Below are 12,186 nucleotides of genomic sequence, written 5' to 3' on the forward strand. Positions count from 1 at the left end.
AGATTTTAGTTAAAAAGAATATTAAGAATAAATATACAAACATAAACAGAGTAATGAAGAATTAGGGAGGCAAAGTATAATAAAATAATCGTAAAAAAGAGATTGCCAAAATATCTGGAAAGAAAAAATTTAGATAATTGTAAAAATAGTAAAAGTATCATAGCTTTAGCAGGAATGAGATGCGGAAATATAGAGGAACAGAATAAATATTGGTTAGAAAATAGGGATTGGAAATGTGCATTTTATATATATACAATATATATGATATAAGAGAAGAAATAACTTATTATCAAGGAATGTAAGATAACAAAAATCCGCCAGATGCACTTATGTTACGCGAGAGAGTTATAACGCATTTCGGATGAGAGTCGTACATTAACTTCGCCGTGATAAAATGACTTTAATCATACAGCAATTAAGCGAGAGAATGGTCTCTCCATAACGCTTTAAAAATCCTGTATTTGATTCAAGTTTAAATCTTCTCAAAATATATATGCATGTATAAAGAATATTTTTGGATATCTGACTTTTTTTTAGATTATATTTAAAAATACTTTTGCTAGTAAATTCGATTAAATTAATCAGGAAGATTTGTAATGTCTATATCTATGTATAAATATCGTTAATATATATTTAAAATTTAAATGCAGTATATTTTGAAAAGATTTTTGTAATTAAAAACTTTTGATATTCTGTAAATGGAAGAATTTCGAAATAAAGTTCTTATAGTCGTAGACTTTATATTTTACTTTTAAGGTTAAAATTAAGAACATATTAAAATATAGTACAACAAAATTAATTAATTAGCAAGTAACCAAAATTTATGTTTTAAAAAAATGTACCGCTTTGCATATTAAGAAAAAATAAAATTTAATACAATATTTCAAGAAAAAGTCTTCTAAATGTAAAATTTTAAGACGTCTCGGAAATGCAAAATTTCAGTTTTTTGTACAAAGATAAAACTAAAAACAAATTAGGAAAACCAATTATGTAAAAGTTTATAAAGAAAGATGCAAAAACAATTATTGTCTACTCAGATAGTAACAAGAATATTAAAAGAATTTTAAAGTTAATTGTATCGATCACAGATAATACTCTTTACATTTTTCAGTAAATTAGATAAATCGTGACAACCGGAAATGACCATAAATGTAAAAAAATAGTAAAAGCGCCACATGGTATTATATATACAAAAGTATTTTGGACCTTTTGTTGCTCATATTGACCAATGAGAAAAGAGATGTTTGTTCTTTTCGACCTAACTCAAACCTTTTGAGAGGTTTGCATCTTTAGGTAGAGATACATGCATCTGTCTGAGCCTTAGAAGCAATATTCGTCCTACAGACTCGACAGTGTAAGGTTGAAAAAGTTGCAGTGCGCCCATATTCGTGTACAAATAAGTACACAAATAAAATTAGTGATAAGAGATTGGAAATAATTAGTGAAAATACGGAATTTTAGTCATTAACATACATATAATCAATAAATAACGTTCATTATGAGCTCTTTTGTGCATCGTTGAATTTTTTCACAATGGCTTCGAAGTCCTTAAATATAACGAACTTGTTCGACGAAATAATTATTATTATTCTAGAAAATGAGTGTCTTCACTACAGAGATGTCATAAATTTTCAGTATACGTGTAAACAATTCTATAATCTTCAAATAACTGAAAAATTTTGGAAAAAGAAATATTATCATAGGTATGTATTTTTTATTTATAAGTTTTTTATATTAAATTTTTTATGTTTACTTGATCGATTTTCGTCATTCAACAAAGTACTTCTGCGAAAACTGATAATCAAAAAATAAAATTCAAACTATTATGATGTTACCTTGTTAATTTAAATTGTGTTTACTGCTTGATTAAAATTGAACTTTATATTTTAATTTTTAAATTTATAAGAAAATACAATTATGTATAAATATTTATATATACATATAATAATATCAGTTCAGATAAAAGTATTTTCTTGCATCTATTTGTCTACACAAGATTTGCTCTCTCTCTCTCTCTCTCTCTCTCTCTCTCTCTCTCTTATGCAAAAAATATTCGCTTTAACCTTTATAAATAATTAATTTTGCTTTCGGAATTTATAATAAAGCACAGTAAGTTCTGATTCGTTCGGTTGCATTTATGTGTCATTATAATATTTTTTTATAAGTATGTATCAGTCGACCTCGTCACCGTATCTATAATCGTTATAGAGCGACGAAATATCGAACAAAGATAAACGATAAAAGTTTAAAAAAGCATTTGGTAATCATGTTTTGTCACGTGCTCAGGTTTTTCGATGGCAACAAATGTTTTCGGAAAACTGTGAAATAATTCAAGATGAAAACCTAAGCATTAATAAAGCATGGTACCAAATGCTTTTTTTTTTAACTTTTTATAACAATCCATGGCGTTCTCTTACAATTTAACACAAAACTTTATCGCATATCTTTGTTCAATATTTTCTCGTCCCATAACGAGAAAACGGCGACGATATCTATTAATACACATGTAATTATAAAATTTATGTACATTAGAAAGTCTATTAGAAAATATATTATCCAAAATTTATTGTTAACATTATGGCATTGTTCAATTTTTAAGAATTCTTAATTTTAATTTTAGTTCTTTCGACAAGAAGTATAACGCAGAGAAACGAAAGAAAATTCCTGACCACAAAAATTATAAAGAATTAATAGGAAAAAGTATAAAGTGTATGAAAGATCTACAGTATTATGCCTCCCTGATGTCCAACTATAATTTATCGCGTACTAACAAAAATAAATTAACTAATCTTTTGTCGTCTATAGCCAAAAATTCAGATTTATATTATTTAATTATCATTGAAATATATATGAATTATGCAAGATCATCACGGTAAAATTTAATAAACTAAATTATTATTAGAATTATAAATTGCAATTATTGTATAATTAGTGTTAATATATAAATATTTTTCAGGATTGGAGATCTTGCAAGTATATATAATTATTACACATTTTCCCAAATACTAAGACAAAATCGATTCACGTACAAGCACAAAAAATTTGTAGAAATGTCAACAGAAAAGCAAATTTTTGAACGGGAAATAATTATTCTGATACAATATTTTCTACCACATGTGAGTTATTCGTCTATAAACAAGTGGTTAGATAGTATTGTGCAAGAAGTACTAGCTTGCGTGAAAAATAAATATCCTACGCATTCAATATTTTCGACGTCTTCTGAGAACTTTTCTTTTTGGAGAGATAATAAGTTCGAACGCTACTACTTGAATTCTGTAGAAACAAAACAAATTTTTGATATCCTTCAAGAATTTATATATTCTAAATTGTACAATAATATATATAATATAAAAATAACTCAATTATGGGAAATATTGGGTTTAAGCAAGGATCTAAGAAACACATCATCTAAAAATGATTTATTTGTAAGTATTATGCTAAATTATAAGACGTGGCTATAAAGAAACCAGACTAAAACTGTATAAAATCAAACAACAATTGTAAAATGAATTTTATTTTATATATTGAATATGGTTTACTACTGAATGGATTGAATTCTAGAGTCCTCTTTCAGAAACTGTTTTAAGCACTCTTGTTGCAATCTTATATAATTGTGATTTGTTATGCGTTGCACGCGCGAGTATAGCTGTACTTTTTCATTATATTTTATCTAAATGTTCAATGTAATTGTTCTAATATATAATTCGTGCCATAGATTTCAAACCGCTACCTCCAAAGCTGCGTACGAGGTATTTTATTTAATATTATAGCGAGAAGACTAGGTTTATATTGCGTGCTGAGAACAATTGGACATTTTATCGTAAACTTATGGATACAGGAACAGTAAGTATAATTTTAGCGTTAGAACTCTCTCCATCTTCCCGGTATTTTCATATTTATAATTACACTCTTATATGCATACATATAAAAACATATATACATACATATGTATATATGTATACGCATATATATATATATATATATATATATATATATATATATATATATATTATTTTTTTATCAATTTCAGTGAACTATTAAATTTGGATCGTGCAATGTGCATCTGTTTAGAAGACAGATACCTCGATGACTCACCTGTTGTTAAAGAGATAATAAGCTATGAATATTTTTACAGAATAAAAACTCTTTTTCCGGTAATTTTTTATATAAAATTTTTATTAATTTTAGCGATAGTTAATAAAAGTAACAATCGATTATAAATCTTGTAAAATATCTTAAGTTAATATATCTTATAAGCAATGAGAATATAAGTCAACCTTTTTTTTTTATTTTCTGTAATCAAAATTTTACTAACATGTCTGTTTTTTAAGGATAACTTTCATTTAATGAAGACAATAATATTTTTACACGAAAACCTGGTGCGTGATGGTATGATAAAAAATACATGGCTGTTGAAAATTCTCAAATCCGCACTGGATACAAACTGTTATTCTTCTACAGGAATACGCGTAAGTTATTACACATGTAACTTACATTAATATGTAATAATATATAAAGAAATAGTACAAATTATAATTTGTTATAACTCTTAAGCATTACATTAGAGATTGCTGTTAAGCATTACATTACAGATTGCTCAAACAATTTATTGTTTAAATTCTGCTATTTCATTTTCCATATATACATAGGTGAAGTCTGACAAAGTACTAGTCACCAAAAAAAGGACTCACGAAATCAAATTTGCGATTGGAATGATCGTAGCATATACATCCAAAATAAATAAAAACACTGATGACATTGGCGTAATAATCGGATGGGATTATAAATGTAAGCCCTTATGGAAAGATAGGAGAGAAACGTTTCCACATCTATCCGCCTCCTATTCACATAAACATTTGTGCTGGTGTGCAAAAGAGTGTCCACATTACGAAATTCTTTCAAATAATAATATTGTGTGTTATGTGGCACAAGGTATATAAATATTAGTATAATTCTTATGAATTATATATCTTTTATTTTCTATCATCTATATAATGTAAAATACTTCTTTTCCTTTTTAGATGAGATAAGATCGTGTCCACCACAATCGATCACTAATATAGAAATAGGATTATTTTTCTCTGCATTCGAAGGTACACACTATAGAGCAAACAAAAGCCTAGAAAGAGAATATCCAAGCGATACCACTGCTCTCGCAAAATACTTAGCCAACAAGTAAATTTCTAATGTGTAATTCATAATAAACATGTTAAAAATATTAGATATGTTTATATGATAATAATTAACGGAGGTGACGGTGAGAATAAAAAATGATCTATCAGTTGCGAGGTCGAAGGAGTGAGATAAGGGAGTCCACTTCTCTTCAATTTGTATATTGCGGATGTAGATATATACATGACAAGGAAAGAAATAGGAGGAATATCTTTAAATAGTAATATGATTTTATTAGCAAAGAATAGAGAAGCGTTAGAAATAATGACTATGTTTAAGAAGTTCGGTAAAGATAGAGATTTAAATCTAAATGTCGAAAAATCAAAGATTCTTGTATTTAATAAGAAAAGGAAAAAAAGATGAAAAAATAGAGATGGGATAATGAAGTCATAGAAGAAGTATAAAGCTTAGTATCTAAAATTTACTTTCAGTAGGAATGGAGAGTAGAACGAGTATATCAAAGAATTGGCGAGAAAAAGTAGACTAGCAGCGAATAAGGTCTAGGGAATAGGAAGAAGAATTTGTAAAGAGGATATTAGTAGAAGATGGAAACTTTTTAGGTACTTGGTAGAGAGTATGATGGTGTATGGGGTAGAGATTTGGGAATGAGAAAAGAAAAAAATTGGAAAAAATATTTTTGGACTACGCAAGATGGTTAAGATAAATTAGATTTGTGTACGCTAAGTTATATTGTAACTAGGGAACTAAAGTTAGATATATTAAAAATAAAGTAGAGGTGAGGACGAGAAGATATGAAGAAAAGATAAAAAAAAATGGAGAAAAATAAATAGGGAAGGAGCTTCTAAGAAGAGGAAAAACTGAGTTGATCTATATATATATACATATAGAAAGAAAGAGAGAGAGAGAGAGAGAGAGATACTACAATATTAATGGATAAGGAATCATTATAGTAGAGGATAAAATAGAGGAGAAAGAGACGGAGAAAATAATTTTGAAAAGATTTTAGTTAAAAAGAATATTAAGAATAAATATACAAACATAAACAGAGTAATGAAGAATTAGGGAGGCAAAGTATAATAAAATAATCGTAAAAAAGAGATTGCCAAAATATCTGGAAAGAAAAAATTTAGATAATTGTAAAAATAGTAAAAGTATCATAGCTTTAGCAGGAATGAGATGCGGAAATATAGAGGAACAGAATAAATATTGGTTAGAAAATAGGGATTGGAAATGTGCATTTTATATATATACAATATATATGATATAAGAGAAGAAATAACTTATTATCAAGGAATGTAAGATAACAAAAGGATGGAGGTTCGTTAAATTAGAAAATAATGAAGATAAGATAAAAAGAATAAGGGGAATGAAGAGTTAGATAATAAAAAAAGGAAAATTTTATGAAAATTTTAAAGAGAAAAGGTAAAGAAAATAAAGGAAATAAAGAAAAGAGAAGAAAAACTAAAGTAGCGATAGAAGAGATGGAGAGAAAAAAGCATTTGCTGAAAATAAAACTATGATTAAGCCGTGACTAGATCTAACGACATTTATATTTCCATTTAAATTAGAAGAAAGGTTAAAGTTAAATATAAGATAGCAATTATAGGTTTAAGATTAATAATAGAAAAAAAATGTAATAAGGATAAGAGTTATGTATAATTAAGGATAAGGATAATTAATAAACAATAGGAGATAAAGAGGTAGAATAAGGATGTACCCATGATTTTTGTAAACTAATTGTAAGTCCTTGTCTTGATTTTTGTAAGCTAAAGGAAATAAATTATATATATACAATATATGCGTTAAATAAAATAGATAATTATTTTAGTCCATTAATTATTATTCGCGACGCTTCAACCACAGAAATCGCGAAACGTATTTTTTTTCCTTGCGTAACCAAGCTCAAAAATTCATTTGCCCAGCAATTCGTGTGCTCACCCTTATCCGGAATTTTTCCGCGTCTCTTTCCTTTCTCCGGTGCTCGTTGTAATTTCCGGCTAACTGAATTCGCGCGTATTTATTTATGCTGTCTGCAGCTTAACGACCTGTAAGTACTGGTTCTAACTTCTGCGAATAAAGGGGGAAGTCTGTCTTGCGGTTAGGAAGAAAAACGAATAGGTAAGTAAAGAACGAAGAATGGCGATCGTCAATAAGTTAAAGAAAAAGAGACGAGACAAAGAGAAAGAATATGAAAAATAGAAACAGAGAAAATTGGAAGAAAGAAAGAGTCAGAAATGACAAAATTAATAAAAATATTACAAAGAAAAAAAAATAAATATAGTTTAATCAAATCGAAGAAAAGCCAAAATAAAAGAAATAAAAAAATTGCATGTTAGTCCTGCAGTATATGTATGGCTTCATTTTATAAAAGTATTGGGAGGGAATTAATATAAAGCTTCAAATTTTCAGAACATAGCGCGTAAATTAATTTCGCCGGATTTCAGAAGGAATTCCTACGTGTATAAAACGTCGAGGTCATCGCAAAATCAAAAAGAGTCATTTACGCCCACGAAACGTGTCGAGGAGCGCAAAACGACAAAGGTGTGCGTGACATTCGGAGGAAACAAGAAAGGTAGAGAAATCGTCACGCGAGAGTCAGGTAGTAAAGGGTTGGAGACCACCAGGGAAACTCGAAACAACGATAACGAGCATAAGAGGCGGCGGAACACGAGCTCCAAGAGAAAAACGATTCCCGACGTGAATCGTCAGATAAGAGAGAAGAGAAAGAGAGGGATGAAGGGCTCCAAAATGGATAACGAGGGAGGAAGACCACGAAGAGACGGCAGAGAGGACGACAGGATAAAGAACACGAGAAGGTATGGTATGGTATGGTAAATAAAGTAGGATACAGGTATAGAACCGAGATATAAATACCGAGAGGATGTAGAACCGATGGAGGAACGGCCGTGCTCTCTGTACGCAGACGCGAAATTAACGGAGTACTCCGTCTCCCGCGGGAGTAATGAGCGGGAGCATGAATGAGCAGAAAGTACGGCACCGAGAGACACGCCGGTGTTACTGCATGCGCGTTAATGACACCGCTGCGCCGCACTCCGTGTACCGTTCCGGAGTACTGCCTCTAGTTTAGTTCGGTTCCTCTGTACGCGTGCGATCGCGGATATTTTCCTGCCGCGCGGACAACGTGTCGAACGAGAGCGGATTGCCCGGATAACGCGCGATGTACACTTCTGGATTCAAAATTCCAATTCTAAAGCATGGAAAAGCCTTTGGCGTTTACATGCTTCAGAGAGAGAATTATATGGAAATCCATTTTTCTGTAAATTTTGAACAATACAAATTTCTCAAACCTGCGTTAAAACGATATGATTCTGAAATAAAATTTTAAAAATTCAAGGATGCGGGGATATGCAGAAATTAGATATAGGTATCATTTATTTTTATTTTTTCCTTTTGCTTAACATAGATCTGAATCTTTTTACTTCTTTTTTTATATCATTACGTATCGATCATTGCTTAATATAAGCTCTCTGAATCTTAATTATAATATAAATGAAGAGTTAATTCTTTTAGCAACTTTTATGATTTTCCGAAAATTATAATTTCTTTAAACCATTTTATTTATTTTTAAACGGATTTTAAAAATTACAATTGGACCAATAAAGAAGAAAAAAAATGTAGAAAAACCTTTCAAAAGTTTGAATGCTATTTTTATACGTTTAACATTTAACATAACTCAAAATGTATAATGCAGATCAAGAAGCTTAAAAAATTAATTAAACTAATTTGTTTTAATTTAAAAAAATAATGTTTCACTCAATTCTCAAGTCTATTCGCTATCTAAACCGACAATTACTTAATCTTCGATCAATATTTGTCAATATAAAAATAATGCTCGATTTTTTTTCCCAGAGAACGTTGAGTCGAAATACATCAACATCGCGACATATTGTACCTGGATAATGTGTACGAGAGATTTGCAAGTGTCCGTTATGTGGACGGTTCTCCATGCACGTGTATTATTATACATATATATGTGTGCGGCAATACGCGGTGATGAGATGCCCATACACGGCGACGTCTGAAGTCGCATGAGCTTACGTGCAGGTACGTTGCACACACATATACATGGTCTCATACACACACAGCAGTGCATAATTGCGATCCCGATGCGCATAACCTTCTGCACTCCGGTGGTATATACCGGTTCGCTTACCTTTCGTTCGCTTGCTCGCACGGAATTACTTTCATCGCGTCTCGGTCCGGTTAATTAATTTGCCGTACGAGTAATTAGTCGAGAGCGAGAAGTAATAAATTAAACACACCGTTTAATCAAGCGGGATACTTTTGGCAAGAGAGAGAGAGAGAGAGAGGCAATTCGGCCGTGAAATATACATCGCGTTTCTCGGCACGACCTTTAACGAAGATTTATTTGCTGGTCGTTATTTGCGTTTAAATTAAATATTAATTCTATACAGTAGCATGTAATAAAGATATATAAATTTGATAAAAATTGATTTCTCTCTCGAGATATTCAAAGAAGCAATTTCACTCTCATCCAATTTTTTTTCAAGCAATTTCGCTATATTAATTACAATTTTATCGAGAAATTTCATTTTCGTTTAATTTTTGTTCAAAGTTACACGATTCTTGAACGTCCCATTTAAATATATCTCTCTCCACGCTACACACACACATGCAAATTCATCAAAGAGTCTCATCCGCACGGCCGAATATGTTCCCATCAAACACGAAATATATTTCCCGTGTGTACCCGCGGTTTTTAATTATACGTAGGCGATTTTATACATCTGCAAAATTCGTCAAAGAGCCGGTCGCTCTTTGATAAATCGCGTAATTATTAGCGGACGAGGTGCGGCGCGTAAGAGCGAACGTAATCAGCTGATCGCGGCTGACGACGCGACGAGGCCCGAAAACCGCGAAAAAAGGGGCGCGTCGACGTTTCCATTATACGAACGCTCGGGCGCGTCGACGGAAATGCAAATGATCGCGGTCGGATATGTGGGAATGCAAATATACAAACAGATGGAACGGAAAAGGACGATCACCTCTTGGGGTTGAATATGACCCACTGACCGCTGGCTGACGGGAGAACGTGCGAAAAAAGCGATAACGACGTTTCTCCCCTTTTCAGAGCCCGTTTTTTCGTTTGCGCGAGCTTTAATCCATTTTGTTTAGTTAAAAAAGAGTTCCAATTGAAAGCCGAGCTACTCTGTGTGTTTGCCCTTCCGATTTTGTTTAACCAAAGAAAACACGGCGTGTGCTGCATCGCGAAATATTGCGATCCAGACGCGAACTCTGGTCGAATATAAAATTTTTACGACGGCGACGCTTGTTGCGAAATAACGAAATCGAGAAATATTATGGAAAAATTTAATAATCAACGATATTAAATGTATATATCGAGACGTTTTTTTTTTCGATGGGAAATGGAGAAATTTTTTGCTGCTGTATATATAGTAATATTTTTCGTATCGAATGAATTTTTAATAGCCTTGCTATTATTCGAGATAAATTATTACAATAATTTATAAAAGTTTGCATCAAAATGTGAAGGAATAAAACGCAGCGAATATACGAAATAATTAATTGCACTCAATCTCCTATATCAAAAGCGTTGGAGTCCGGAAAGGATAATCAATGATGGACACAGATGCAGCATTGCATTTTGTTAATTTTATGATAATTTATTCGCGCGGATCGCACGTTCACATTGATTGATAAAATCGAGGCTCTAATTGCGAGGGGAACACACATTCATTTATTCGCTTTTGTCAATTCGGCATGTAATTTAGCAAGCCAGCTAAGTCCGTAATTAATTTACAATAACGCAAAACGCCAACAATTAAATATTACCGATGGCTGAGCAATTTTTTGACGTCATCGTTCTTCCATTCCTTTTTTTTCAGACCGAATAATATTCATTCTTCACGCATGGGGTGTGAAAACGATTCGAACGAAAGGTCGCGAGTTTCCAGCAAATAACTGATTAATCTCGGCCAGAAGATGAGGTAACACCCGCGAATATACCGCAAATTTAAAATTTACTTCGCGACTCCGTCCGCTGTAAATAAACCAGGAGCGGTTTCGAGAATTTAATAACCGCCGCGAAAAGTCCCTTCTCCCTCTTTGCTCTCTCTTCGCCAATTTCGGATGCAATATTAAACGTTTCCCCGCAAGTCACCTCGCAATTGTGTACGCATAGGATACGGCGTCCATTATAAATATGTATTCGCGCGTGCTAAGCGAGATTAATCGAGCAAATTGATTTACCTTCTCTCTGTGAAATTCCCTTAAACCGCTGCCCCGAATTAAAAGAGCAAAATGACGCGTCTCTGCAGAGGGGTTATTTACTGAAGGATACACATTATGTAACAATTGACGCGAGAGTTAATAAAATGAAATTTTATATTTTTTATCGTATATTTGCTTTCTGTAAAACTACGGAAAATTTAATCGCGATAATCCTCGTTGAGTCAATTGTTGACAGAATTTCGAGAAATTAAATTTTCCAGAAGCGCTGTTTAGAGAAGCTCGCTTAAATGACATTTTGGGATCCAACATGTGTTGCAACGTCATCAATCGATCAATGTAATGTGTGTCGTGTCTAATCAAACACATGTATTGTGGAAGCGATTGAGAAAAAAGCTTTCAGAAAAAAGTTGTAGGAGGAATAAAAGTCGGCGGAAAAAAGCTCCCATTCACATTTGCGACGATTACCTCCTGTTATCGGCAGAATGAACACTACTGACGCTCAGTGTAACCGTATGAAACGCGCCCCAAACGTCATTTCGACGGATGAAAGAGGGTAGATTTTATCTTATAGTTTATGTGATATACGCACACAAATACACACGTGCATGTTTGCGCGGATATATATTTCATAGAGTGTTTCCCGACTCCCCGGATAATAAAACAAATGAGTAACCGGCGAGAGAAAAAAGAAGCAAAATGAAGGAAGCTGGGCGCCAAGATGAGAAAAATCCGACAGGAGTCTGCTCCGCAACGATGAGAAATATGAAATTGCCAGGGTGAATTGTGCGATCGTTATTGCACTTTGGACTGCGTTTTTAA

General features: G+C 32.1%; 1 protein-coding gene across 3 annotated transcripts in view; it reads right to left on the minus strand.

Moving 5' to 3' along the window:
* The window catches only part of LOC114939107 (uncharacterized), a 215,468-nt gene that overhangs the window by 117,595 nt on the left and 85,687 nt on the right, over window positions 1-12,186 (minus strand). The window lies entirely within an intron of this gene.

The sequence above is a fragment of the Nylanderia fulva genome, unplaced genomic scaffold (genome assembly GCF_048542155.1).
Source record: "Nylanderia fulva isolate GAGA-0341 unplaced genomic scaffold, ASM4854215v1 Scaffold1, whole genome shotgun sequence".
Taxonomy (NCBI): domain Eukaryota; kingdom Metazoa; phylum Arthropoda; class Insecta; order Hymenoptera; family Formicidae; genus Nylanderia; species Nylanderia fulva.